We start from the raw sequence: 27,809 nt of genomic DNA on the forward strand, positions 1-27,809 counted from the left end.
GCAAACAAGTATTTTTTAGAAGCTCCTCAGGTTCGTGAAACAAACTGTGGTCCATCTGAACCGTGAAATACTACTTAACAAAAAAACAAAACAAAACAAAAAAGGAGTGAATTCTTGATAAACACAGCAACTTGGAAAGGGAGTTATGCTAAATGAAAAAAGCCAGTCCTGGGACTTCCCTGGTGGTCCAGTGGTTAAGACTCTGCGCTCCCAATGCAGGAGGCCCAGGTTCGATCCCTGGTCGGGGAGCTAGATCCCACATGCCACAACTAAGAGCCCCGCATGCCACAACTAAAGATTCCACGTGCCGCAATGAAGACCCGGTGCAGCCAAATAAATAAATTTTTTTTAAGAAAAGAAAAAAGCCAATCCTGAAGGTTATACACCTGTATGATTCCATTTATAGAGCATTAACAAAATGACAAAATTATAGAGATGGAGAACAGATCAGTGGTTGCCAGGCGTTAAGGGTGGGGGGAAAGGGATGGGTATGACAATAAAGGGAAGGACTGGGGATCTCGGTGGTGATGGAACATTCTATAGCTTGACTGTGGTGGCTGGTACTCCAACTTACACATGTGATAAAACTACACAAACTACACACACACACACACACACACACACACACACGGGTGGATGTCAAGTGGTGAAATCTGAAGGAGGTCTGTGGATCGTCCCAAAGGTACCAATGCCAATGTCCTCGTTTTGATATTGTGCCACAGTTACATAAGATATACCACTACAAGGGAACTGCATGAAGGTACAAGGGACCACTGTATTATTTTTACAACTTCCTGTGAATCTATAATTATTTCAAAATAAAAAGTTAAACAAAAGTTCCTCAGACGATTCCAAACTTCCCTAGTTAAGAACTACTCATTTAGTCTAACCACTTACTGTAGAGAAGAAAAATCAAAAGTCTATAGAGGTCTCTCAATCACAAAAACTTTGTCTTCTAATTCTAAAACTAAAGTAAACTTAATCAATTACCAAAAATGTTTATTGATATTTCTGAGCCATTTGTGCCTAAAGACATCATCCCTTCCTTCCTTGGGATAGTAATCTTGGCATTACATGAAATATTAGGATTGAGATAATCCAAATGGGTAATGTGGGGGAAAAAGAGGTAGGTCAAGTGGACCAAAAGGAGAGGAGAGGAAAAAAAAAAAAAAAGAGAGAGAGAGAGAGAGAGATGCTTTCTAAGTTACATTGGAGCAGGTGCAAATTTGCAAACTAAAAATTATAGAGTTTTTAAAAAACTGAGTGTTTCACACCCATCATATCCAAGCTTAGGTTTGTCAAAAGGGGGTTCTCTCAGTTTTCAGAGCTTCTAAACCATTATTTGCTAGTAAATTTCATGAGAAGCAGAAGGGGACACGCTCTAGACACAGCTGTTTCCATCTGTTGTTGAAAATAAGATCCTGTCTAAAAAAAGAAAATGTTAAAAAGTCATAAATCCTTCAAACTACAACCTCAGCAGGGGAGTGAACCGCGATTCTTTTCATCTTTTAAAATGTAATAACTTTGCTCTAGCTTGATCATATAGAAAAGGAAACCATTCTGACACATTTAAATGCTGATGTGCTGATGCCCTTAAGAACCGGAAGGTTAAGCAAAACAGGGCCACTGGGGCTTCTACAACTTAACAACTTCACCATCCTCCCTGCTGCTTTTCACCACCCCATCCCTTCTCCAATCCCCAATCATTAAGAAAAAATAACCGGTAAGATCTTTGTAATCAGGATTAATAATGATTTGGGAGCTAAGAATCCGGGACTTGTTAAATCGTGAGAACGATACCAACTTGAGTCACTTGCTGCAAGTTCACAGGAGAGTAAACCTAAGACTTAAAAATTATTTGAAGTGCCAAGTCTCAATTCCCAAAATCAAAACCAGGGGAACTTCCAGTTACAGTAATATGACAGCCTAGAAAACCAGAAAACCCTACTGCTACAAATACCTAATACTATTGGAGAACAAACGAAAGAACTGGAAATCCCCAAGTGCCAGAAACCAAGAGAACTGAAAAGAGAAAGTGAGGGTTGGGGGGAGGTTGGTCCGCTTGTGCTACAGAGAAAGAAAAGCCTCTCCTGAGTTCTGTAGCTGCAGGCCTGCACCTCCTACTCTGATGATGCGGTTGCAGTCAAAAATTACAAAACACAGAGGGAAACAATCCACCAAGGGCAAGACTCCAAAAACAGTACAGTCTGAGAGATCCTGCAAATACGTATACAGTAATGTCTACACGTTAACTTTTTTTTTTTCCTTTGGCTGCACTGGGTCTTTGTTGCCACATGTGGACTTTCTCTAGTTGTGGTGAGCGGGGTTACTCTTCCTTGCGGTGTGCGGGCTTCTCATTGCGGTGTGGCTTCTCTTGTTGTGGAGCACGGGCTCTAGGCATGCGGGCTTCAGCAGTTGTGGCACGCAGGCTCAGTAGTTGTGGCCCACGGGCTTAGTTGCTCCACAGCATGTGGGATCTTCCCGGACCAGGGATCGAACCTGTGTCCCCTGCATTGGCAGGCGGATTCTTAACCACTGCACCACTAGGGAAGTCACTACATCTTAACTTTTAAATGGTTCAGAAAAAATTATACATGAAAGAGATAAGGGAGTGAGAGGGAAAAGAGTTCAAATACGACAAAATGTTAATTGGCTAAATCTAGGTGAGGGGAATATAGCTATTCGTTGTTCTATTCTTTAAGTTTTCTGTAGGATTTAAATCTTTCAAAATAACAAACTGGGAAAAAGAAAAAATATATCTTATATATTTATAAACATAAAACAAATGTCTGTATCAAGGCAATTAAATATGGCAATGAATGTGGGGTTAAAAAAGAATGAAAGAACTGGAAGCACTTAATGAATGATTTAATATGGTTCCAAGCCAAGTAACTTATAGAAAGAAGTAAGTCCCCAAGAGATCATTTCAGGGAGAGTTAGTTCATTTATTTCAGGGGATCTCATTTCCATACTACTTAGAGCAGATAATAGTATGCATTTGTATTGGATCATCTAAGGAAATGTAATTGCCAACCTCACCAAAAGATCTAAGAATAATATTTTCACTAGATATTCTACAGCCATGAATCCTGAATACTAAATTAGCAAAAGGCTTCTTATGTTAATGTCAAAGTGATTTTTAGAAAGAAACAATACAAGGGGATAAAAAAATAATTCATCTGTGGATTAAAAGAGCTTGTGGGACAGCAAAGCAGAACCTATGGGAAATTTAAAATGCATATACTAGAACAGGCAAATCTATACAGGAAGTATTGGGAGACTTGGGTTGGGGGAGGGGGGTGGAGAGAAGATGTGGAGGGTGCAGCTTCTTTCTGGGATAAATTGATGGTGATGATGGTTACACACCCTGAATACACTAAAAAGAACAGTATACTTTAAATGGATGAATTATATGTGAATTGTATCTCAATAAAGTTGTGGAAAATGCTGGATTTCCCTGGTAGCGCAGTGGTTAAGAATCCGCCTGCCAATGCAGGGGAGACAGGTTTGAGCCCTGGTCCGGGAAGATCCCACACGCTGCGGAGCAACTAAGCCCGTGCACCACAACTACTGAGCCTGCAGTCTAGAGCACTCGAAGAACTACTACTTCACAACTACCGAAGCCCGTGTGGCTAGAGCCCACGCTCTGCAACAAGAGAAGCCACCGCAATGAGAAGCCCGCGCACCGCAACGAAGAGTAGCCCCCGCTCGCCACAACTAGAGAAAGCCCGCGCGCAGCAACGAAGACCCAACGCAGCCAAAAATAAATAAATAAATAAATTTATATTAAAAAGTTGTGGAAAATGCATATACTAGAAAATAAAAATAACGTAAAATCATTAGTTAGAGTGTCCAACTCAAAAACCTAGGAAAGAACTATAAAGCAAACCCAAATAGAGGGGAAGGGAGGACAAACTGGCCAAAAACACAGCACCCAGCAGAAAATGACCATGGTGTTTAGGCAGAAAAAAGGTTAACGGTGGCAGAGTAACATGGAAGCTAAGCTTCTGAGGACAAGGCCAAACACCACACCACAAATGGACCAATGAGGGTCCCATCTCGGGGACAGTTGAGAAAAACGCCACCATCACGCCCCCCATTCCCGATGCCATTTACATGCTAGAATTTGACCCTGTCAACATGCCGCCTCCATGGCCTCAAGTTGCTCTTTCCAAATTAGCCTTTGGATGGGGCCCAGGTCATCTCTCTGGACCCTGCTGTGAGGAAAGCCAGGCATTTAAGTTTTCTGAGCTCTAATGGATGAAAGCAGGCCCTCATGGGGTTGGAACTCCAACATCCATTCCTGAGGACAAAGAAGGTTCAGAAAGGACCTTCTCTAACCCAGTGAAAAGCATCTACAAAGCCACAGCAACGATCACTTTCGGTGGTGAAACTTTCAGAATGTTCTCTTTAAAATCCCTCTGCAGTCAGGAACAAATCAAGGATGCCCACCGTAACTGCTTCCATTCAGTGGTGTATGAGACAGCTGAGCCAGCGTAGTGTTACAGGCTGAATTGTGTCCCTCCTAATTCCTATGTTGAAGTCTTAACCCCCAGTAACCCAGAACGTGACTGTATTTGGAGATAGGGCAGTTAAGGAGGTAATTAAGGTTAAATTAGGTCATTAGGATGGGCCCTAATCCTATATGACTAGTGTCCTTATAAGAGGTGGAGATTAGGATACACACACAGAGGGAAGACAGCCATCTACAAGCCAAGGAGAGAGGTTCAGAAGAAATCGACCCTGCCGACACCTTGATTTTGAATTTCCAGCCTCTAGAACTGTGAGAAAATAAATTTCTGTTGTTTAAGCCGCTCAGTTTGTGGTATCTTGTTATGGCAATCCTAGCAAACTAACACAATAAGAAAAAGACACAAAAGATATAAGGACCAGAAAGGAAGAAACACAAGTGTGATATGATTATCTGCATTAGGAAAGGCAGGAGAATCTACAAACTGCTAGAACTAATATAAGCTCAGTAAAATTGCCAGACGTGAGATCTACACACAAGAAAGTCAACAGGACCCCCTCCTAATATACCAACAACAATTAGAAAACAAACAGGTACGTTAATTAATTGTCCCTCACTGTGCAGACAGATGAAGAAGTTGAGATATATTTATCCACATATCAAGGGAACACTACAAAGTAGTTAAAATAAATGGGCTGGATCTGCACAAACACATCTCAAAAACACAACTCTGAATTAAAAACCAAAAAAGCCAAGTTACAAAGAAATAGATACTTTCTATCTATTCATTTTTAATACACACACAAAATCATGGAGATGCATATAAGTACAGCACAGAGAAATCCACAGCAAGGGTGTTTATATTAAACATTTCATTTTGGTGATAGGCACATAGATGTTTGCCATATTATTTTCTGTACTGTTCTGTACATTTGAAAGGCTTCATTTTTTTGGATAAAAATAAAAAACTCTTGAGGTCCAGATAAATGCAAACATTAAATTCTAAGGGGCTCATGATGTTTTAAAAAGTCCCACAACACAGTTCTCTACTATCTGTACACACATGCTTTTTCAGGGGAGTTTAACCTCACTCCCACACTACTACTACCCCAGCAGGAAGGTAAAACAGCAAAGAAAGCGATTTAATTTCCAAGACATTTATTTTCAAGTCACAATAAAAACCAACTTAGGTAGTGCCCTTTTCTCAGGGCTGTGTGATCGACTATAATCTGAAAGGTGTCAGGGATAAATATACCACATTCTCCACCTGGGAGTAATCAGGGAGATCATTAAAGAGAAGATTCAGCCCAGTCAAAAGAGCAACGCAGGATTATAGGCACCAGGTGCAATACGGTTCACATTCAAAGTCAAGTTAGGACCACGACAGGGATCCCTTGGATAAAGCCAGTGATTGATAATGTCATGGAATCTTTATTGCTAGGTTAAAAAAGAAATCTTAGATCCAGTAAAAACCTGCACTGGCCCCACCTATGCTTATTAGCAGTAACCTTCCCCACTCATCCATCCCCTCTCTATGCCTAGGATAATGACTTAAGCTTCCACTTCCCAACCTTTTCCTAAGGGAAAAAAACAGGCAAGAATACCTAATAAAAAACTGTGGTGCAAAGGGCAGGGAGAGTTCATGTGTTTAATTTTAGTCAGTTACCAGGTTTTTCTTGAGCCCTGGCCAGAGTTATTCTGGTTCTGGCATGGGGAATCTATTTTGCATGGGTGTGGGTTAGATTAAAAACAAAGAAACAAACAAAACTCTCACAACAGGCGCTCAAAGAACACGTCCCTAACTGAATCCATGAGGTCACCAGACAAGCACTGACCACTGATCCAACCAGGACACCTGCCAGGAGGTTCTGGTAAAGACAAGGGTTTCCCACAGTACAGAAAGGGACAGGGGAGGGAGCTAACAGAATCACCATCTCAAATCCTCTGCCACTGCCTCCTTCAGATGGAAGTATTAAGCAATGTTGGAGAGAAAAAAAAAAAATCCCACTTTCAAGAGACTCATGGATGAAAGAGAACCATGTTAAGCTCCCCTGGAAGAATAAAATATTAAATAACAGATAAGGTGCTTAAAATATTATGTTACTCCATTTATAAGTATGTCACTATTGGTTCATTTGTTATATATACAGCCCTTTTTTCCAAGGGAAAGCAGAATGTCCATTAAACAATTTGATCCTTGTAAAATCAATGGCAGCAAAGTGAGTCAACAGGACGAGGGCGCCTGTCCTCTACCCAGCAAGGCTGATAGCTAAACCACTGCAAAAGACTTCCAAGGATTAAATTCTGAAAGTCAAGATCTGGGTTTTAAAATATGCAGCAAAGGTAGCTTCTGATTCACAGCAGATTCTTTGGAAAACAGTACTCCATTCAACCCCAAGATACTCCTCATCTCTTATATGCTCCCTCCTATAGCTATTTGGGTACTTTTACCACACACTGTCTCTTTGACCAGAACGTAAGCTCCATGAGGGCAAGAACCGTGTTTTGTCCATTTCTGCACATCTAGTAGGGCCTAAAATGATGCCCTGCATATAGTCAAATGCTCAATAAACATTAGCTGGGTTTAAGCAAATCCGGCCCAAAGAGGCCTAGTGAAAGAGAAGGAAGATAAGAACTACAGTCTGGAAGGTGGCCTGTTCAAAAGAAATACACATTTATTTATTTATTTATTTTTGGCTGTGTTGGGTCTTCGTTTCTGTGCGAGGGCTTTCTCTAGTTGTGGCAAGCAGGGGCCACTCTTCATCGCGATGCGCGGGCCTCTCACTATCGCGGCCTCTCTTGTTGTGGAGCACAGGCTCCAGACGCGCAGGCTCAGTAGTTGTGGCTCACGGGCCTAGTCGCTCCGCGGCATGTGGGATCTTCCCAGACCAGGGCGCGAACCCGTGTCCCCTGCATTAGCAGGCAGATTCTCAACCACTGCACCACCAGGGAAGCCCGAAATACACATTTAAAATGTTAAAAGATGAACAGCCATCCTTTGCAGGCCAGAGATAAAATGTTCCTCTAAGTAAAACTGAGGAAGGGAAGTACCAGAGTTTCCTCTGGCAAGCTTCTGAAAAGATAAAAGAATGTCTGGTTTGAGTGATAATGTGTTACAGGCTTAAGCAAGAACAGGTGAAAAAAATCTGATAAAACCATGAAGCTGCTGGTAACTCAAAGAAGAGGGAACCAGACTTGGCCAGGCTGCTTCACAACTCATGGCTACAAAGGTGGCTTTAAAATAAGGAAGGCTCAGAAAGAACAGGGAAGATAAAGGCATTATCCTCAACTCGTTCTTGATTGTACATGGTCTCTTACTCCTATTATGTATTTATGGAGTGCCAACTACTGGTGAGCCATGGAGGTAAAGCGAAACACCCCAGTCATCGCTACTCAGGAGTTGGCCTTGGCTTGTGTTCTCATTAGCTGTTCAATCCGCTGTATGCCTAACCTGGAGAGAGGCCAGTACATCAAGTGTCTCTCAAGAACCGTTTATTATAACCTCTCAAAGAGCAGAGTCAGTTTCAGTTTCTCTCTGAGAAGTCACAAAGACTCCTGAATGAAAAACATCAGGATTCAAAAACAGATAACCATTTTGTAGAAATCGACAAGCTGATCATAAAAATTTAGATGGAAATATAAGGACCTAGTATAGCTAAAAAGATTTTGAAAAAGAACAAATTCGAAGAACATACACTACCAGATTTCAAAACTTAACTATAAAGCTGTAAGTAACCAAGATAATGATAGTCATATAAATCAATGGAACAGAATTGAGTCCAGAAATAATCCTTTACATTTATGGCCAGTTGATTTTGCCAAGTGAATTCAGTGGGGAGAAAGAATGGTCTTTTCAACAAATGGGGCTAAGACAACTGAATGTACAAGTGGTTCTTTAAAAAAAAAAAAAAAAGGAACTGAGACCCTTACCTCATATCATACCCCAATATTAACTTAAAATGGAACAGAAACATATGTAAGAACTAAAACTATAAAAATTCTAGATGAAAACACAGGAGAAAATCTCTGTGATCTTTGGACTAGACAAAGATCTTTTTACATATGACAACAAAAGCATGATGAATAAAAGACAACCATTGATAAATTGGACTCAATCAAAATTTAAAATATTTGCTCTTTAAAAAACACCATATAAGAAAATGAAAAGACAAGCCATATATTGGGAGAAAACATTCTCAAATCACATATCCGGAATACATAGGGAACTTTTAAAACTCAGTAAGACAACAGCCAACCCAGTAAAAAACAAATGGGCAAAGGTATGAGTAGACATTTCACCAAAGAAGATATATGAATTGCTATTAGGCACACGAGAAGAGGCTCAACATCATTAGTCACTGGGGAAATGCAAATAAAAAACCACAATAAGATACCACTACCCACCTACTAGAATAGCTATAAATTCATGAGACTGACAATACCAGGTGTTTTGAGGATGTGAGAAAATTGGAACCTCCATCCACTGCTGAAATGTACAACCACTTTGGAAAAGTCTGTTTCTTAAAGGGTTAAACAAAGACCTGCCATGTGGAAACACATATCCACATAAAAACTTACGCATGAATGTTCACAGCAGCATAATTCATATTTGCCTTAAACTAAAAACAGTCTAATTGTCTACCACCTGGTGAATGGACAGACAAAATGCAGTATGTTCATACAATGGAAAACTATTTAGCATTAAAAAGTAACAACACGCTCAACATGGAGGAACCTAAAAGAAGGAAGCCAAATGCAAAAGACTTCATATTGTATGATTTCATTTATAAGAAATTCCCAGAAAACACAAATCCAGGACAGCAGATCAGTGGGACTGAGCAGGGACTGACTACAAACAGATATAATGTAACTTCTGGGGGGATGGAAGTGTTATAAAATTGGATTTTAGTGATAGTTGTACAACTCTGTAAGTGAAAATCTTTTGGGATACTTTCTAGTAGAAATGGAGTTTTCAGGCAGAGAACTAAGAAAGGGATTTCTCTATAACAGTGCTTTTCCAACTTTAGCAAGTGTAAGAATCACCTGGAAAACCTGTTAAAACCCAGACACCCCAGATACCCTCCCATCCCAGATATGGATTCAAAAGGTCTGGGATGGGACCCATGACTTTGCATTTCTAAGAAGCTCCCAGAATACTCAGTAAAAATAGATTTCAAAGTCCCACCAGAGATCTATTACACAGCCTCTTCAGGAGAGGAGGGCCTGGGAATCCACACCTCTTACAGGGAGAGTCACCCCTGGTATCCATCCACAGGCGATTGGTTCCAGGACACCATCAACACCCCAACGGAAACCAAAATCCATGGATGCTCAAGTCCCTTACATAAGATGCATAAAACCTACACACATCCTCCCATATGCTTTAAATCATCTCCAGATTACTTACAATACCTAATACAATGTAAATGCTATGTAAATATTCAATAGTTACCAGTGAGTGGCAAACTCCAGTTTTGCTTTTTGGAACTTTCTGGAATTTTTTCCATGGTTGAATCCATGGATTGGGAACCTGTGGACAGAGAGGGCCAACTGTATAGGGAGAATCTCATGCTGAATCTCATGGTTCAGCACTTCATGAACTATAACACTCTCATATACAATTAATTCCAGCAGTTTCAAGAGTAAAATTTGTGTGTTCCTATTTCGAAAATGATAAAGTAAATGTCCTATATTTTAAATGGTTCAAAATCAGAAGGGGTTCTGCCTTAGGCCTTTCTAAATAAAGTAATTTGCAGAGAAGTAAATTGTATTTACTCAAGGCATTCTAAATATGCCTCCACATTTTTTTTAAAAAATTTCTCCTTTAAAAATGTTTAGGCCACTTTTCAGGCTGAATCTAATTTTAAATCTGTTCAGATGCAAGATCACATGTCTTTCTGAATTCTTAACAGGGATGTGCAATTGTCTGACCCATAGGATCACAGTTCTGACTGCCACAGATAACACTCAGCAGCAGTGGTGCCATTTTTAATGGTTCAACTCAGTAACTACTGGAGTCTAATGCTCTGCTATCACAGAAGACACAGACACAGAAGACCAAGTTCGTACCGGGAATTCACCATACTTTTTAGTATCATAAAAAACAATAGTACTAAACATCAGCGTGTGCGGAAACAGACGGGGGAAATTTTTACAGAGGTAGGACTGTGTTCTAGAAAAAAATGAAACAGCGCTTAAATTATTTTCAACTTCTCTGATCATTATGGTTCAAAGGAGAGGGAGTGGTCTCGCACATCGTATGCCATGTTGCAGGAGCCAGAAAGAGCCAGGCTGAGTGCTTAGAAGAGCACACACGGGACTTCGCTAAGAGCACCTCACCTCACTGTTTCTTCAGATTCTGACTGAAATGGCCTGGGGTGGGGCTCAAGCTCTCCAGAGGAAGGATTTGATGATAAATTATATTTCTAAAGACAGTCACAACAATACTGTCCATCCCACAGGCTTCTCTGCAATGGCCCCTCTCCTAGCCCAGATTCCTGTTTAGACCCACAGAATGTGGAGGAAATGACAGCAAGTAACTTCTGAGGCTGGACCCTAAGAGAACGTCAGCTCTGCTTTCACTGCTTGGAATGCTTGCTCTTGGAATCCAGCTCCCACGTAATGAAACCCAAGCTAGAGAAGTGGAGAGAAAGCCACTTGGAGAGGGAGAGATCCTTGCCTCCTAGCCATGCCCACCAAGGTCCCTGTCGTGTGAGTGAAGCCATCTTAGATGTTCCACCCCAGTCACCATCAACTACAATCTCATGAAATGCCCCACCTGTGGCCACACAGAGACGAACCACCCAGCTAAGCCCTGCCTCAATTCCTGAGCCACAGAATTATGAGCAAATATAAAACGGCTGTGTTCTAAAGCCATTAAGTTTTGGGGTAGGTTTTGTTACCTAATAATAGAGTATAAAAATAGGTTTCAAGTCTGCTCTCAAATGTTTTTCTAGGTAAATGGTGTGCAGATTGTAGTCAACATGTATGGACTTGGTCTCTATACACCTCAGGGGTGGGAGGAGCCTGAAATCTAGCTACCGGGGAAAGAAAATAAGTGTTCATAAGCCAGACCCAATCTGCTTCATAGACTTTTTCACATCTGTTGGAAAAGATTTTGTTGCTTCCCAAATTGTATATTAAAAAATCAAGTTACATGAATGTTTTATGTTTTCCTAAAGGCCAAATCAGACAAAGGACTGCCACTGCACACCAACCTATCAATGTGATTCCACTCATATTAACAGTTTACTGAAACAGAAGGAACAAAAGACCCTAAAGACATAGCTTTCTACAGTATCATCCAGTCTGCTCTTCCCTCTATATACCAGCACCCCTGTCAATTTTACAATAGGGAAGAGAATTTAAACCCAATCACATCTAAGATGCGACCCATCACAAAGGCTGCACAAGCAGATGCTCAGTCAGGCAGATTCAAATTCTGCCTTTGTCGTTTCCCATCTATAAGATGGGAAGTTTGGCACTGAATGAGCACTCAAGAAATGTCAAGTTCATGTTTACCTTCTCTCTTCCCTCCCAAATCAATGCAACTGAACCTATAAAGTATTGCATAGCCCAAGGATTTTCTTAAACATCTAAGCAAACACGATAAAGAAACTGAATCACATACGGCTCAGTTCACAGTGCTCAGGGGAATTAAACATAAGTATCCAGGTACACTGAATAAATCTTACTGATCCAAGTACCATACAGGTATTACTGCCCTTTCAAGTGTTTATAATTTCAACATCTGAGAAAGAAAATTAGTGAAGTTGCTTCCATATTTGTGGACAGGTTGTCCAAAAATTTTTAAATGACAGAGCAGATAACTTAGCTGCCAGAGAACAGGCCATTCTTGTCTAGAGATAGATCCTTAAAAGGAGAAGTGCAGAGATGAGCTCCGAGCCTAAAGCAGCTATGCAAGTCTTAACGATCCCAACTCACAACTGAGAGCTGGCTAGTGAACACTTCAGTGCTGGGAAGTAACAAGTCCTTGAGTTTATGGCTTGAGAGAGAGGAAGGCTTTGGTTGAAACAGGACAAATAGTCTTCATATTCAGAAGGATACTAACAGGTAGAGGAGCTTAGTTCTGCTAGGGTTTAGGAGACCAAAGAGTCCCAATATGATCCCTGATTCTTATATAAGGTAGTAAGTTGAATCTTCTACTCTAACTGGCATCAAATTGATACCGGCAGCCTCCTACTAATTATAGCCCAGTCTTCACCTGTCTCTGTTATACTGAAATTTCCTCACCCTTTTAGTCACCTGAACCACAGAACCAGAAAAGTAAGACTATATGTGCTTTCAGGTCTCAACTTAATATGATTTGCTCAAATCTTATAATGTCTGCTCTATGAACTGTGAAATCTCAATTTTATTATTTAGGGACTACTCACTCACCCTCCTCTCAGGTACAGTGGTTGAACTTGAGGCAGCAGTGAAGGACTTAGAAATCTTCTGCTGCAGGCAAAAAAATGGAAGAATACTGTTGCAAGGTTCTTAGCCTATCCATGAAGTAGTATAAGACTAACTGAAGATACACTATGGTAAGTTAAAAATGTATAATGTAAAACCTAGAGCAACCCCTAAAAAATAATAAGCCAAAGAGGTAAAAAGCTAACAAGCTCATAGTGGAGATAAAATAGAATAATAAAAAATTCTCTTAGTCCAAATGAAGTCAAGCAAAGAGGGTAAAAAGAAACTAAGAACAGAGACAGAAAACAAGCAAGACGGTCAACTTAAACCCAATCATACTGATAATTGCATTAAATGCAAACATTCTAGTTAAAAGGCAAAGATAGTCTGGATAAAAGCAACACAAAATTGTATGTTTTCTCTAAGAAACCCATTTTAAACAAGAAGATACAGATAGATTAAAAGTAAAAGGACAGAAAAAGATAACCATGTGAACACTAATCAAAAGAAAGCTGGAGTGGCTACAATTATTGCTGGAGATTTTAACACTCTGCCCTCTATCATTGATAAAACAAGTAGACAGAAAATCAGTATAGTTCCAGAAGACCTGAAAAACACCATCAACCAAATTGACCTAACTGACATTGATAGAAAATCTACTCAAGAACAGCAGAAAACACATTCTTTTCAAATGCATTTTGAATGTTCAGCAAACTAAAACATATTCTGAGCCACAAAACAAATCTCAAAAAAATTTAACAGGATTCAAGTGATACAAAGTATGTTCTCTGATCACAACAGAATTAAACTAAAAACCAATACCAGAAAGATACCTGGAAAATCCCTAAATATCTGGCAATTAAATATGACACTTCTAATAACCTGTAAGTTATAGGGGAAAAAAATCACAAAAAATTAGAAAATATATTGACATGAATGAAAATAAAAGCACAATATATCAAAATTTATAGAATACATAATATTTTTAAACAGCTAAATAAAATAGTGTTTATAGGGAAATTCATGGCTTTAAATGCTTATTTTAGAAAAGAAGAAAGGTCTAAAATCAGTGATTTAAGCTTCAAGCTTTAGAAGCTAGGAAAAGAAGAGCAAATTAAACTGAAAGAAGAAATAAAAAGCAGAAATCAACAAAATAGAAGAGAGAAAAACAATAGATTGAATCAATGAAACCAAAAGCTGGTTTACTGAAACAATTAATAAAATTGATAAATCTCTAGGCAGACTAATCAGAAAAAAGAGAAGACACAAATTTCCAATGTCAGGAATGAAAGACGGGTAAACATTCTTACAGCCACTAAAAGTACAAAGAAATATTACAAACAGCTTTTTGCTGATAAATTCAACAACTTAGATGAAATGGACAAATTACATGAAAAAGACAAACTACTAAAGCTTATTTGATAAGAAACAAATAAACTGAATAGCCCTATACCTGTTAAAGAAATTAAATTTTCAGTTAAACTTTTCTACAAAGAAAATTCCACGCCCAGAAGGCTTTACTGGTGAATTCTGTCAAACATTTAAGAAAAAAAAAAATACTACACAACATCGTCCAGGAAATAGAAAAGAAACACTTCCCAAATCATTGTATGAGGCCAATATTACTGGTACCAAAACAAGACAAAAATATTACTTGAAAAGAAAATTACAAATACTCCTTATAAGCATAAAAGTAAAAATCCTTAGCAAAATTTTAACAAATTGAAATGAGTAACATATAAAAAGAATAATATATCATGACCAATTGGATTCATTTACTCTTAGAAATCAATGTTATCCATCATATTAACAGAATAGAGGAGAAAAATCTTACAATCATCACAACAGATGCAGAACAAGCATTTGACAAAACTCAACAGCCACTGAAAATAACAACTCTCAGCAAACCAGAAATAGAAGGAAACTTTATGAAACAGCTAGCATCATACTTAATAATGGGAGGGCTTCCCTGGTGGCGCAGTGGTTGAGAATTTGCCTGCCGGTGCAGGGGACCCGGGTTCGAGCCCTGGTATGGGAGGATCCCGCATGCCGCGGAGCGGCTGGGCCCGTGAGCCACAACTACTGAGCCTGCGCGTCTGGAGCCCGTGCTCCGCAACAAGGGAGGCCGCGACGCTGAGAGGCCCGCGCACGGCGATGGGGAGTGGCCCCCGCTCGCCGCAACTAGAGAAAGCCCTCTCACAGAAACGAAGACCCAACACAGCCATAAATAAAATAAATAAATAAATTTTAAAAAAAATTATAAAAAAAAAAATAAATAAAATAAAAAAAAAAAAAATAATGGGAGACTGAATGCTTCCTCCTAAGGCTGGGAACAAGCCAAAGATGCCTGTCTCACTACTTCTATTCAACATTGTACTGGAGATCCTAGCCAGTGCAATGAAGTAATAAAGCATACAGATTTGGAAAGAAGTAGTAAAGCTGTCTTGATTCTCAGATTATGTAGTTATGTGTGTAGAAAGTTCTATGGACTACACAAAAGCTACTAGAACCAGCAAGTTAACTTAGCAAGGCCATAAGATACAAAATCAACATACAAAAATCAATCATAATTATATGGCAACAAACTATAGGAAAACGAAGTTTTTTAAAAAAATATTTTCCTTATTTATTTATTTATGGCTGTGTTGGGTCTTTGTTGCTGCGCGTGGGCTTTCTCTAGTTGCGACGGGAGGGGGCTGCTCTTTGTTGCAGTGCACGGGCTTCTCGTTGCGGTGGCTTCTCTTGCTGTGGAGCACGGGCTCCAGGCGCGTGGGCTTCAGTAGTTGTGGCACGTGGGCTCAGTAGTTGTGGCTCACAGGCTCTAGAGCACAGGCTCGGCAGTTATGGCGCACAGGCTTAGTTGCTCCGCGGCATGTGGGATCTTCCCGGACCAGGGCTTGAACCCGTGTCCCCTGCACTGGCCGGCGGATTCTTAACCACTGCGCCACCGGGGAAGTCCCGGAAAATGAAGTTTTTAAAAGTACCCTCAACAGATATGACACCAAAAGCACAGGCAACAAAAATAAAAACAGATAAATTAGACACATCAAGATTTTAAACCTCTGTGCATCAAAGGACACAACGGAGTGAAATAGCAACCTACGGAATGGGAGAAAATATTTGCAAATCATATATCTAATAAGGGGTTAATATTCAGAATATATAAAGAACTTCTACAACTCAACAAAAAACAAATAGCCCAATTTAAAAATGGACAGAAGACTTGAACAGAATTTCTCCAAAGAAGATATACGGATAGTCAACAAGCACTTGAAAAGATGCTTAACATCACTAATTATTAGGGAAATACAAATTAAAACCACAATGAGCTATCACCCTACACCTGTTAGGATGTCTATTATCCAAAAGACAAGACATAACAAATGCTGCTAAGGATGTGGAGAAAAGAGAAGCCTCGTACATTGTCAGAGGGAATGTAAACTGGTATAGCCACTGTGGAAAACAGTATGGCAGTTTCTCAAAAAATTAAAAATAAAATTACCATATGGTCCAGCAATACCACTTCTGGGTATACATACAAAAGAACTGAAAACAAGGTCTCAAAGAGATATTTGTATATCCGTGTTCACAGCAGCATTATTCACAATAGTCAAAAGATGGGAGCAACGCAAGTGTCCATCGATGAATGAATGAATAATTAAACAAAATGTGATATGTATGCAACAGAATATTAATCAGCCTTAAAATGGAAAGAAACTCTGGCACTTGCTATAAATGGATAAACTCTGAGGATATCAAGCTAAGTGAAATAAGCCAGTTACAGAAAGACAAACACCATATGATTTACTTATATGAGGTAGCAAGAGTAGTCAAACTCATAGAAACAGAAGTACAATGGTGGTTTCCAGGGGCTGGGGGAGGGAGAAATGGGGAGTTGTTGTTTAATGGGCACAGAGTTTCAGTTTTTCAAGATGAAAAAGTTCTGGAAATTGGTCACACAACAATATGAATATACTTACCACTACTGAACTGAACCCTTAAAAGTGGTTAAGATGGTAAATTTTGTTATGTGTATGTTCACCACAATTAATTTTTTAAAATAATTTTAATGTGAAATTCTTAGAGATAAATGTTTAATATGTGTGCAAGACCTTTATTCTAAAACTGTAAAAGATTGCTGAGAGAGATTAAAGATCACTTAAATAAATGTAGAGAAATATCACTTTCATGGATTGGAGGTTGCGATATTAAAATTCATTCATAAATTTCACTCAATCCCAATCAAAATTCCTGTAGGCTTTTTTCCTAGAAACATATAAGCTGATTCTGAAATGTATATGGAAATTCAAAGGATTGAGAATACTCTAAACAATAATTTCAAAGAATAAGGTAGAGGATTTATGATATCAATATTTGATTTCAAGACTTACTATAACACCATAATAATCAAAAGAGTGTGGAATTGGCATAAGGACAGACATATAGAGCAGAACAGAATAGAGTCCAGAAGTAGACCCACAGATATATGGTGAATAGTTCCTTTTCCTTATTCCTTTCTTTCTTATTTCGGTAACATTGGTTTATGACATATATAAGTTTCATGTGTACAACTTTATATTTCTACTTCTGTACACACTATAGCATGCTCACCACCAAAAATTTAGTTGCCCTCTGTCACCATACAGTTGATCACTTTTACCAATTTTGCCCTTCCCCCCTCTGCCTCTTCTCCTCTGGTAACCACTACTCTGTTCTCTGTATCTATGAACTGGTTTTCCTTTGGTTTGTTCATTTGGTTTGTTTGTTCTTCATATTCTACATATGAAGACTGAAATCATACAGTATTTATCTTTCTCTGTCTGACTTATTTCACTTAGCATAATACTCTCAAGGTCCATCTATATTGTAGCAAATGGCAAGATTTCATCTTGTTTTATGGTTGAGTTGTATTCCATTGTATATATACCACATCTTCTTTATCTGTAAACAGAGTTTTTACAAAGGTTCCATGATAATTCAATAGGGGAAAGCATAGTCTTTTCAACATTTGGTGCTGAAACAACTAGGGGGAAAAATGAACTATGAAAGCAAAGGCAAGGCTTGTACATCAAAAACTACAAAACAGCTGAAAGAAATCAAGAAAGGTCTAAAAAAATGGAAAGACATCCCATGTTCATACACTAGAAGACTTTAATATTGTTAAGATGTCAGTACTCCCCAAATTGATCTAGAGATTCAATGCAATCCCTATCAAAATCCCAATTGCCTTTTTTCACAGAAATGGATAAACTGATCCTAAAATTCAAAGGAAATTGAAAGCAACCTCAAATAGCCAAAACAATCTTGAAAAAGAAGAACAAAGTTGAAGGACTCATACTTCCTGACTTCAAAATTAACTACAAACCTATAGTAGTCATAACAGTATTGGCATAAGGATAAACATATAGACCAAAGGAATAGAATTGAGGGTATAGAAGTAAACCCAAATATCTATGGTTGATTGACAAGGGTGCCAAGACCATTCAACTGAGAAAGAACAGTGTTTTCAATAAATGATGCTGGAACAACTGGATATCCCCATGCAAAAAAATGAAGTTGGACCCCTATCACACACTACAGACAAAAATTAACTCAATAGTGATCAAACACCTAAGACTATAAAACTCTTGGAAGTAAACCCAGGTAAATCTCTCTGACCTTAAATTAGACAACAATTTCTTAAAAGTACAAGAAACAAATGAAAAAAACAAATTAAGCTTCATCAAAATTTAAAACTTTTGTGCCTCAAAGGACACTATCAAGAAAATGAAAAGCCAACAGAATGGGTAAATTTTGGCAAATCATGTATCTGATAAGGGACTAGGATCCAAAATATATACAGAAACCTTACAATTCAACAACAAAAAGACAAACAATCCAAATAAAAAATTGTCCAAGGACTTGAATAGACATTTCTCCAAAGAAGATATACAAAGGGGCAACAAACGAGAAAAGATGCCCGACATCCTTAGGGAAATGCAAATCAAAACCACAATGAGATACCACTTCACAACCACAAGGATGGCTATTATCAAAGAAACAGATAATAACAAGTGCTGGAGAGGATATAGAGAAATCAGAATCCTCATGCACTGTGGGTAGGAATATAATATGGTGGAGTTTCTTTGGAAAATAATCTGGAGTTTCTCAAAAGAGATCAAACATAGTAACCATATGACCCAGCAATTTCACTCCAAGGTATATGCACAGGTGAAATGAAAACATATGTCCACACAAAAACTTGTACTTGAATGTCCTTAGCAACATTGTTTTTAATGCCCCAAAAGTGGAAACAATGCAAATATAAATCAACAGATGAATGGATAGACAAAATGTGATATACCCATACAATGGAGTATCATTCAGCCATAAAAAGGAATGAAGTACTGATATATGCTACAATATGAATGAACCTTGAAAACATTATGCTAAGTGAAAGAAATCAGACACAAAAAAACCACATATTACATGGTTCCATTTTTATAAAATGTCCAGAATAGGCAAATATATACAGGTAGAAAGTAGATAAGTAGTTGTCTAGGCCTGGGGTGAGACTGAGAGAAATAGAGTTACTGCTAATGGTTATGGGGTTTCTTTTTGGGGTAATGAAAATGTTCTAAAATTTACTGTGGTGATAACTGCACAACTCTCTTAATACATTAAAAACTACTGAATTGTACCTTTTAAATGGGTGATTGGTATGGCATGTGAATTACATCTCAATACAGCAGTTAAATTAAAAAAAAAGTCAAGGGAGAAATCGAGCTGGAAAGATGAATTTTGGAGTTATCAGCATATGTACAGTACTTATAACACTAGCCTCAAAGACTTCTCCAGGGTTGCGCTATAGAAAAGAATGAGAAGTGGTCCAAGGACTAAGCCTCCATGTCCTTCAACATTAGAGGTAGAGCGATAACGAGGAATCAGCAAAGGAGACAACATCGGTGAGAGAGGCAGGAAGAAAACCAGGTGAGTGTGGTGTCCCGGAAGCAAGTGAACAAAGTGTTTCAAGGAGACCAACTTGTCAAATGATTCTGGCTTCCCCAAACTGAGAACTGAGAAGGGACTACTGATTTAGCAACATGAAGGTTCTCGGTGACCTTGAGAAGAGGAGTTCTGATAGAAAAGTGAGGGCAAATACTTGATTACAGTGGGTTCAAGGAGATTGGAAGGAGAAAAATCAGAGAATCAAGAAAAGAGAATTCTTAAGGAGTCTGCTAAAGAAGGAAATAGAGAAATGGGGTGGTATCTGCAGGAAAAGTAGAATCAAGAGAATCTATGGGGCTTCCCTGGTGGCGCAGTGGTTGAGAATCTGCCTGCCAATGCAGGGGACACGGGTTTGAGCCCTGGTCTGGGAAGATCCCACATGCCGCGGAGCAACTGGGCCCGTGAGCCACAACTACTGAGCCTGCACATCTGGAGCCTGTGCTCCGCAACAAGAGAGGCCGCGACAGTGAGAGGCCCGCGCACCGCGATGAAGAGTGGCCCCCACTTGCCACAACTAGAGAAAGCCCTCGCACAGAAACGAAGACCCAACACAGCCAAAAATAAATAAATAAATAAATAAATTTTTTTAAAACAAGAGAGAATCTATGGTTGCTGTTTTCAAGATGAAAGAAACACCAACAGTTTTATGCTGACAGGAATGTGCCACTAGAGAAGCAACTTTTAAGAGAGAGGGGAGGAAGGCTGGAGCAACACTCTTGACTCAGCAAAGACGAACGAAACCTAGCGCTCAAGTGGAGGCCTTGGGCTTTGCTGGGAGCGTGGACGGCTAAGACCTACTAGATACAGGAAAGGGGGAAGTAGCACAGATGCAACTAGGTGCATAGATACGGTGGTGAGCGCCAATCATGTTTTCTCGATTAAATAGGAAGTAAGGTCATCAGCAAAGGCTGAGAAGGGACTTTTGAGAAGAGAGGAGAAGGTCTGGAACAGTCCTCTAGGAGGGCAGGAGAATGAATAAACTGTAGAAATACAGCAGGATTCCCAGGCAGCACTAAGGGTTTCCTTGAGGTTAGTGATCGTGAATCAACAGTGAGGCCAGGGGCTTCCCTAGCGGTCCAGTGGTTGGGACTCCCAGCTCTCACTGCTGAGGGCCCAGGTTCGATCACGAGTTGGGGACTAGGATCCCACAAGCTGTGTGGCACGGCCAAAAAAAAAAAAAAAACAACCAGCGTGGCCAGAGAACATGTTCAGAGTTCCCTCCAGCCAAGGAGAACACCCACAGAGCACGCAGAGATTTGGATTCAACCGGAGTTGTGGTTTAGCCAAGCAAGTGTGACAAAGCAAAAGAGGGGAAGGGGACTGATAGTGTACTAGAAGAGGCAGTGATTATAATGACTGACTTGGAACTTACATTATCTAAGGAGAAAAGTAAGGGCATGAGGGGGTGAGGGATGGAGAAGGAAATAGGATCAATGCACTATAGGACCTGTTGATAGGACTGATGATATGACAAAAAGCAGAAAAATGCAGTCAAGGGTGGCAACTCTCACAGTTGACATGGTAAAGAAATGTGTTTTATTTCTCCATCATTTTACGAAAACACAAAGAATGCTATAGGCATTGGTAGTACTTGGTAGGAAGGACACAGGGTGGAAAAAGATTCCCATAATTTAATTTCTGATGGCCAAACTGACTGCAATCTAATAACCATATGAGATACCATTTATTAGAGTCACATCACTTTCTACCTAATTAGGCTTGTTCCCTAACTGCTGGGGCTCAGTTTTCTCATCTGTTAAATGGGGATGATAACCGTAACCACTTCTACAGATTGAGGATTGAAAGAGTTAATATATGAGAAGTATTTACAACTCTGCCCGGCATTTAGTAAGTAATAAATAAATGTCTGCTATTGCTAATACTGCTATTACATACTACTGTTTAAGACTGTGTATGTTTTTTATTTTTAAAAGCTGCAATAACCAACAAAAACAGACTGTTATAAAAGCAACAGTCTCAGTAGGGAAGAGTTCAAAGACTCAAGTATTAAGCCTGGCTCAGGCTCAAGTCATTACAGAATTCTTCCAAGTACTTTTCCCACTCTGCTCCAGTTTCTCCACTTTCTGGGGACATAACACGTGCCATCCAAAAGGGCTGTGAGTTCACAGAAACTCTACAAACATTAACTTTGCTGTTGGATAATGGGTTCAACTTCATCCGAAACTCAATTTCTAGGTTCTGTGCCAGCTCCTTTACTTCCTGCCCACATGGGTGGCCTTGATAGTCACATGGAATAGCAACATCTTAAAAAAAAAAAAAAAAACCACACACACACACGAAGAAACCACCTTAGGAAAGGGTGCTTTTTCTTATTTAGGAACATTTCACATGTCCATTTAGAAACAGACCAGACTTCTTTTACAGTTCAAATGAGATGCTTGCTTGGTTACTGGTCATTTTATTACTCCATAGGTCACTGGAGGAGGGAGGAGAGTCAGACATTCGCCTGCCTGTCACCTGACAGAGACTCCTCTGTGGGATGTAATCCCAGACGTTGTCCGGGTCCCAGTGGATTGTTACAGGTCCCACCAGCATGCTGCCTGTTTGACAGTTTGTTTGAAGCACCCCGAGGAAGCAAAAGCACCCATTGAGTGCAGAGCCCTAAGATTAGCTGTCTTGTACAGGCCTGGCTTGAAATGTCTCCACCCCTGCCTCCCACCTGTTGTTTTCTTTTAGGGCAGCTCAGATTGTGGATCCAAGGTAAAATTTTCTTATGCTCTAAGTCTAGCTATTGACAGAAGCAATCATCCCATCAGAAGTAAAAATGGGAAGAAGCAGTGAACTCTGGAACGAGTTGGACATACTCAGATTGTCTCAGGATTGAAGGTTGAAGGAGAGAAGAACAGGGGCCCTATGAATCCTATTGCCTGGTGTTATATATTTACCAAATATTCTCTGCATTTGGGGCTGAGCTCTGGGCTCTTTCTATTCTATAATTTAATTGCTCTACTGAGAACAAACTAAATTAACAGGAGGGGCTATGTGATCTTTCCCTGCGGCATTCTTATAACAACTTACAGAGAGGTGTGACCAAATGAGAGATATGGTCTCTCTACCAAAGAGGTAAAAGGGTGAAAGCATTTTTGGGGCAAACTTCTCGGGCATCAACCTATTACATGATGAGTTCACCCAAACAGGCACAATGGCTGGGAGGTGGGCGGGGGGGATTTGCTCTGAATAGGTCCCCCCTCACAGGTACAAGTTTCTGGAGATAACAACAGAAACAAAAACAAAATAAAATCTACACATGCACATGGAATGACATGGAACAATGAAGAAAACATTAAATAAAAGACAGAGGTTACGAAACGAGATAAGCAGAATGTGATTTCTACTGTTTTAAACATATCTACTAGTCCGCGGGGGCAAAAATCTGGAGAAATACATACCAAAGGAATTATGGGGAACTTTTGCTTTCTATCAATACATCAATGTTTGAAATCTTTACAATGAATATTCTGATTATTTCTGTGATCAGGAAAAAAAACCCAGGAAGAACCCATGCTTCCATATTTGCTTGAAAAACAAAAAACTGCTAATCTGGAAACCACAAAGGTCTGTTAACTTCTCTATTTCTGCAGAGCATCTATTAGTTCGTCCTTTCCAACTTTTCACCTGCCATAGGACATTTTTCTCTTTTACAGTTTCTTCTTTTTTCTTCTACAAAAGCTGCCTCTGAATTCTTTCTAAATCCTTCCCAGTCGTCTTACAAGGCATCTTTTTCTTTTGGATTAATTTCTTCCAGAAAGTCAACTCCAAGCTAGCTTTGCCAACCCTACAAATTCCACCAGGATGAACTAATAAGTAATGGATACTTTCTCATAAAAATTACCTTTATCTTCACCTCTAGAATTAACTTCCTTTTTCATGTGTATCTTCATTGAACAACTTTTATTTAGGTACCTACTCTATACCATGAGCCATGAATACTCCAGATAGAATTAGAAAAAAAAAAAAAAAAACTTCCTCAACTACCATATTTGGTTCATAATGGTACTCTGCAATCAACAAGAACAATGTCCCTTCTCAGAATAGCAAACTCCAAACCTCAAATCCCTAGCAAAGAACAGTAAACAGGTTTAGTCTTGCATGCCAACTTCAGCTAGTTAAGTCTGACTTGGGGACCCAAGTACTGTGTTGAGAGGGATTCTGAGTCCATGTAGAGCTCCATAATAAAGAGTGAAGTATGTTTTTTTAGAAGTTCTTTGTCATAGGCAAAGAACAAGGTTGGGGTCACTGGCTCTTCCTTCTCTTCAAAACCTGTTGGGGCCAGGCTGGTATGACCCACATTGTTCTTATTTTTGGTCTATCTTGAGGCCAGTCACTGTGAAATGTTGCTAAATTTGAAGAAGGTGTGGGTGTGTATATGTTGGGGGAGGGGGGGTTGGAGGAAAAAGGTACCTCTTCTCTTCTCTTGAGAATCTTTAACTGTTCTATTGCAACTCAAAGGAGAATGAGATGGCAATTTAAGGGGGTGGAGAAAGATGATTTCACTACAAAGAATTTCCAACCTGAGTCAAATTTCAAGTAATAAGACCTTGGGCTGGTTATCTCCAGTCACTCACAAACCCATCCTCCCTGTTCTCAGTTTAATCACAATTGCATAAAATCAACAGAACCATGCAGTAATTCTTCTCCATGTTCCCCAAAGTTTATTCAACATCAGGTTCATTCACCTTTCTACTTACCCTCTTCCCATGGTATCAAACTACAGATAAGGCAAGTAGGCTTGGGTTTACCATTTCATCCCGTAAATCATTCTCAGAATGCAACACCCTCTTTGAATTCTTCCCACATATAGATAGTACAGAATGGTGATAACTCTAAAGAAAGCCTTCTAGTTTCTGGTTATCAACAGGTTCACTTGATCTATTTTCTGAAACTACACATTTACCAATTCTCTGTCTACTGTGAGAATACTATGGAAGACTTCAGAACAGCACAGTCCGATAGAACTTTCTGCAATGATGGAAATGTTCTATATCTGTGCTGTCCAATTATCGTAGTCACTAGCAATTTGTGGCTACTGAGCACTTGAAATATGGCTAGTGTGACTCAAAGGAAGTTTTACATTTTAATTAATTGTAATTTAAATAGCCACAGGTGGCTAGTGGCTACTATACTGCATAGTGCTACTATATAGGACAGAAGAAAGAGAATAAATCCAGCCTCCCTGGAAAATGGAAAGCTCTAAAAGTTTATCCTGGAACTTCCCTCTGCATATCCTGAGTACAGAGGAAGAGTTAAGTCTTCTGTTGCCATAGAAACAGATCCTTGCCACAGCTGTGAGCCCCCAAGAGGTACAGTGCTCAAAGATTTCCCTATATGACTCAGGAGCTGCTCTTCCTCTGGGAGCAGAGAACAAAATGATGATGGGCTTCCAGCTTCCTGCTTCCCTGTTCATAGTGCTTCTTTGCTCCACAGTATAATGCCAGTGATAGGGCTTTACGGAATTTCTGAGCAGAAAGAGAACAGAAAGCAGGTAGCCAACCCCACTTACTTTCCCAAAGAGAAAAACAAACCATGAAGGTAAGGTGACTTACTCATTTAAGATTTTTTTTACACAATTGAAGGTAAAAAGTAAACAACCCACAAGGAATTTAAAATGTAGTTCAATGAAACATAAAACTCAATGAACAGGTTAAAAAACAGGTGAATAAAGAATTACTGTACTGAAAGGTAGAGATAGGAAATTACCAAGAGTGCAGCATACAGAAATAAAGAGTTAGAAAATATGGAACTGTTTAAGAAACATGAAGGATAGAAGAAAAAGGTCCAATACATGACTTCTAAGATTACCAAAAGGAAAGATGGGAGAGAATAAAACAAAGGCAAAATTTGAAGGGATACATGGCTGAGAATTTCTCAGATTCTTTGAAAGACATGAACTCTCAGATTCAAGGAGAAATAGCAAGCAAGAAAAATAAAAATAAATCAAACCCTGAACACACAACACAACAGTAAATTTGCAGAATACCATGAACAAAGCAAAGATTATAGGGACTTGCCTGGTGGTCCAGCAGTTAAGACTCCACACTCCCAATGCAGGGGGCCCGTGTTCGATCCCTGGTCAGGGAACTAGATCCTTCATGCCACAACTAAGAGCCTGCATGTCGCAACTAAAGATCCCACATGCCACAACTAAAGATTCCACATGCCGCAACAAAGATCCTGCACTCGGCAACGAAGATCCCACGTGCCACAACTAAGACCTGGCGCAGCCAAATAAAAAATAAATAAATAAATAATTTTTTAAAAAAAGAAGACGAAAAGATTATAAAGCAGCTAACAGAAAAAAACGAATTAACTGTAAGAGCTGAGAATCAGACTTCTAAATTACTATATCAGACGCCAAAAGATAATGAAATGGAATAACTTTGTCCAACTGCTGAGAAAAAAATAACTGCCAACCCAGATTTTTATACCCAGCTAAATTATCATTCAATAGTTACAGCAAATAAAAACACTTTTTTAATTTGCAAGCAAAAAAAAAGTGTTTATGCTTAATAAATTCTCACTGAAAAAAAACTTAACATCTACCTCTGGAAGAAGGAAATTTAACTCAGAAGGATGAAGTATGATGAAAGAAGGAACAGCAGGCAAAGAATTTGCTAAGCAGGTGGGTGACTCCAAACAAGCAGACTTTATCAAATAAGAACAGCAACAACTAATTCTAGAGTACAAAAACGAAGTGGAATTAGAATACTGAATCTTGGACTTCCCTGGTGGTGCAGTGGTTAAGAATCCGCCTGCCACTGCAGGGGACATGGGTTTGAACCCTGGTCCAGGAAGATCCCACATGCCACGGAGCAACTAAGCACGTGTGCCACAACTACTAAGCCTGTGCTCCAGAGCCCGTGAGCCACAACTACTGAGCCTGCATGCCCTAGAGCCTGCGCACCACAATTACTGAGCCCATGCGCCACAACTACTGAAGGCTGCACGCTCTAGGGCCCGCATGCTGCAACTACTGAGCCCGCATGCTGCAACTACTGAAGTCCACGCACCTAGAGCCCACAACAAGAGAAGCCACTGCAATGAGAAGCCCACGCACTGCAAGGAAGAATAGCCCCTGCTCACCGCAACTAGAGAAAGCCCACGCACAGCAACGAAGACCCAAAGCAGCCAAAAAAAAAAAAAATGAATACTGAATCTCAACAGTGTGTAAGACAAACTGTGGGTTCTTTTTTATTTGGGAAGAGAGTAGAGATACTGATTTAACATTATATATTTTTTTCAAGTATGCAAGCCAAAAATTTAAGAGTAGCCTCTAAAAGAACTGAAAGCTTCCAGATGGTGATAAAGAAAACCCAAGTTATCTAACAGAGGCAGGAAAGGAGAAAAATGCAAACAAAACACATGGTACATAACACAAAACAACGTATTAAATAACAATATATTTTATACTAATTAGATATTAAATTAACATATAGTGGTATTCAGAATACTTTTTAAATGGATTTGGGACTTCTCTGGTGGTCCAGTGGGTAAGACTCCACTCTCCCAATGCAGGGGGCCCAGGTTCGATCCCTGGTTGGGGACTAGATCCCGCATGCAGCAGCTAAGAGTTTGCATATCACAACTAAGAGCCCGCATGCCACAACTAAAGATCCCACATGCTGCAACTAAGACCCAGCACAGCCTAAATAAATAAATATTTTTTTAAAAAATGGATTAAACTTGCAAATTAAAAGTCTCAGATTAGGTTGAAAAAAACCCCAACTATCTGTCATTTACAGGAGACACATCTAAGACATTAGGACACAGGGACTGAAAATAAAAAGACAGGAAAAGATACCAGCAAATAGTCACAAAAAGAAAGCTGGCATTAATACCAAAGAAAATAGACCAAAGAAAAAAGTATTATTAGAGATAAAGATGTTCTCTACAAAAGCAATTCTCCAGAAGGACATAA

General features: G+C 39.4%; 1 protein-coding gene and 1 long non-coding RNA gene across 4 annotated transcripts in view; both read right to left on the reverse strand.

The window, feature by feature from the left end:
- The window catches only part of ZNRF1 (zinc and ring finger 1), a 99,098-nt gene that overhangs the window by 55,018 nt on the left and 16,271 nt on the right, over positions 1-27,809 (reverse strand). The window lies entirely within an intron of this gene.
- On the reverse strand, positions 7,136-25,892 carry LOC309616173. The gene is made up of 2 exons (XR_014237331.1): positions 15,194-25,892; positions 7,136-14,850 (listed from the first exon to the last, which is right to left on the reverse strand). It is a non-coding gene; the product is annotated as an uncharacterized lncRNA (long non-coding RNA).

This window comes from Balaenoptera borealis (genome assembly GCF_965194805.1).
Source record: "Balaenoptera borealis genome assembly, chromosome: 19".
Taxonomy (NCBI): Eukaryota; Metazoa; Chordata; class Mammalia; order Artiodactyla; family Balaenopteridae; genus Balaenoptera; species Balaenoptera borealis.